This window comes from Colletes latitarsis, unplaced genomic scaffold (assembly GCF_051014445.1).
Source record: "Colletes latitarsis isolate SP2378_abdomen unplaced genomic scaffold, iyColLati1 scaffold0013, whole genome shotgun sequence".
Classification (NCBI taxonomy): domain Eukaryota; kingdom Metazoa; phylum Arthropoda; class Insecta; order Hymenoptera; family Colletidae; genus Colletes; species Colletes latitarsis.
The window spans coordinates 22,525,937-22,529,591 of NW_027488368.1; positions in this window are offsets into that span (position 1 = coordinate 22,525,937).

Genomic DNA, 3,655 nt, shown 5'->3' on the forward strand with positions numbered 1-3,655 from the left:
CTGCTTTGGATCGCGTAGTAATGTGGTACCACACTGAAACAGTCAATTAAACCTGGTTTTGATCAATATTTTAGAGGATATCGCAAGTTATGTCTGCGATAGGTCTGGGATTTGCCCACATCAGGATCATACTTTCGCATTTTTCACATACTTGTAGAACAGATCCCTGGCTTTTTCAGGTTTGTATCACGTAGTAATGTGGTACCACACTGAAACAGTCCATTAAACCTGGTTTCGATCAATATTTTAGAGAATAATTCATGTTAGGTCTAGGTTAGGCCTGGGATTTGCCCTCATCAGTGTCATACTTTCGCAGTTTTAACATACATGTTGACCTAATCGAGGGTTTTTTCTGCTTTGGATCACGTAGTAAAGTGGTACCACACTAAAACAGTCCATTAAACCTGTTTCCGATCAATATTTTAGAGGATAACGCATGTTAGGTCGAGATTAGGCCTGGGATTTGCCCTCATCAGTGTCATACTTTCGCAGTTTTAATATACATGTTGACCTAATCGAGGGTTTTCTCTGCTTTGGATCACGGAGTAAAGTGGTACCACACTGAAACAGTCGATTAAACCTGGTTTCGATCAATATTTTGGAGGATAACGCAAGCTATGTCTGGGATAGGTCTGGGATTTGCCCTCATCAGGCTCATACTTTCGCGTTTGTCACATACTTGTTGAACAGATCCTGGGTTTTTTCTGGATTGGATCAGGTAGCAATGTGGTACCACAATGAAACAGTCGATTAAACCTGGTTTCGATCAATATTTTAGAGGATAACGCAAGTTATGTCTGGGATAGGTCTGGGATTTGCCCTCATCAGGCTCATACCTTCGCGTTTTTCACATACTTCTTGAACAAATCCTGGGTTTTTTCTGGTTTGGATCGCGTAGTAATGTGGTACCACACTGAAACAGTCAATTAAACCTGGTTTTGATCAATATTTTAGAGGATATCGCAAGTTATGTCTGCGATAGGTCTGGGATTTGCCCACATCAGGATCATACTTTCACATTTTTCACATACTTGTTGAACAGACCCTGGGTTTTTTCTGGTTTGGATCACGCAGTAATGTGGTACCACACTGAAACAGTCCATTAAACCTGGTTTCGATCAATATTTTATAGGATAGCGCATGTTACGTCTTGGTTAGGTCTGGGATTTGCTCACATTAGGCTCGTATTTTCGCATATTTCTCATAGTTGATGGCCAGATCCTGGGTTTTTTCTAGTTTGGATCATGTAGTATTGTGGTACCACACTGAAACAGTCCATTAAACCTGGTTTCGATCAATATTTTAGAGAATAACGCATGTTAGGTCTAGGTTAGGTCTGGGATTTGCTCTCATCGGGCTCATTCTTTCGCATATTTCTCATACTTCATGGCTAGATCCTGGGCTTTTTCTGGATTGGATCACGTAGAAATGTGGTACCACACTGAAACAGTCCATTAAACCTGGTTTCGATCAATATTTTAGAGAATAACGCATGTTAGGTCTAGGTTAGGTCTGGGATTTGCTCTCATCGGGCTCATTCATTCGCATATTTCTCATACTTCATGGCTAGATCCTGGGTTTTTTTCTGGTTTGGATCACGTAGTAATGTGGTACCACACTGAAACAGTCCATTAAACCTGGTTTCGATCAATATTTTAGAGAATAACTCATGTTAGGTCTAGGTTAGGTCTGGGATTTGCTCTCATCGGGCTCACTCTTTCGCATATTTCTCATACTTCATGGCTAGATCCTGGGCTATTTCTGGATTGCATCATGTAGTAATGTAGTACCACCCTGAAACAGTCAATTAAACCTGGTTTCCATCAATATTTTAGAGGACAACGCAAGTTAGGTCTGGGATAGGTCTGGGATTTGCCCACATCAGGCTCGTATTTTCGCATATTTCTCATAGTTGATGGCCAGATTCTGGGCTTTATCTGGTTTGGATCACGTAGTAATGTGGTACCACACTGAAACAGTCCATTAAACCTGGTTTCGATCAATATTTTAGAGGATAACGCAAGTTAGGTCTGGGATAGGTGTGGGATTTGCCCTCATCAGGGTCATATTTTCGCATTTTTCACATACCTGTAGTACGGATCCCATGCTTTTTCCGGTTTTGGATCACGTAGTAATGTGGTACCACACTGAAACAGTCCATTAAACGTGGTTTCGATGAATATTTTAGATGTTAACGCAAGTTATGTCTGGGATAGGTCTGGGATTTGCCCTCGTCAGGCTCATAGTTTCGCGTTTCTTACATACTTGTAGAACAGATCCTGGGTTTTTTCAGGTTTGGATCACGTAGTAATGTGGTTCCACACTGAAACGTTCAATTAAACCTGGTCTTGATAATTATTTTAGAGGGTAACGCATGTTATGTCTGGGTTAGGTCTAGGATTTGCTCTCAGCAGGCTCATACTTTCGCATATTTCTCATACTTGATGGCTAGATCCTGGGCTTTTTCTGGATTGGATCACGCAGTAATGTGGTACCACTCTGAAACAGTCGATTAAACCTGGTTTCGATCAATATTTTAGAGGATAACGCAAGTTATGTCTGCGATAGGTCTGGGATTTGCCCTCGTCAGGCTCATACTTCCTCATTCTTCACATACTTGTTGTACAGAACCTGGGTTTTTTTCTGGTTTGGATCACGTAGTAATGTGGTACCACACTGAAACAGTCCATTAAACCTGGTTTCGATCACTATTTTAGAGAATAACACATGTTAGGTCTAGGTTAGGTCTGGGATTTGCTCTCATCAGGCTGGTACTTTCGCATATTTCTCATACTTGATGGCCAGATCCTGGGCTTCCACTGGTTTGGATCACGTAGTAATGTGATGCCACACTGAAACAGTCCATTAAACCTGGTTTCGATCAATATTTTAGAGAATAACTCATGTTAGGTCTAGGTTAGGTCTGGGATTTGCTCTCATCAGGCTGGTACTTTCGCATATTTCTCATACTTGATGGCCAGATCCTAGGCTTCCACTGGTTTGGATCACGTAGTAATGTGATGCCACAATGAAACTGTCAATTAAACCTGGTCTTGACAAATATTTTAGAGGATACCGCATGTTAGAACTGGGTTAGGTCTAGGGTTTGCCCTAATCAGGCTCATAATTTCGCATATTTCTCATACTTCATGGCTAGATCCTGGGCTTTTTCTGGTTTGGATCACGCAGTAATGTGGTACCACACTGAAACAGTCCATTAAACCTGGTTTCGATCAATATTTTAGAGAATAATTCATGTTAGGTCTAGGTTAGGTCTGGGATTTGCTCTCATCAGGCTCATTCTTTTGCATATTTCTCATACTTCATGGCTAGATCCTGGGCTATTTCTGGATTGCATCACGTAGTAATATAGTACCACACTGAAACAGTCAATTAAACCTGGTTTCGATCAATATTTTAGAGGATAACGCAAGGTATGTCAGGGATAGATCTGGGGATTTGCCCACATCAGGATCATACTTTCGCATTTTTCACATACTTGTTGAACAGATACTGGGTTTTTTCTGGTTTGGATCACGTAGTAATGTGGTACCACACTGAAACAGTCCATTAAACCTGGTTTCGATCAATATTTTAGAGGATAACGCATGTTAAGTCTAGGTTAGCCCTGGGATTTGCCCTCATCAGGGTCATA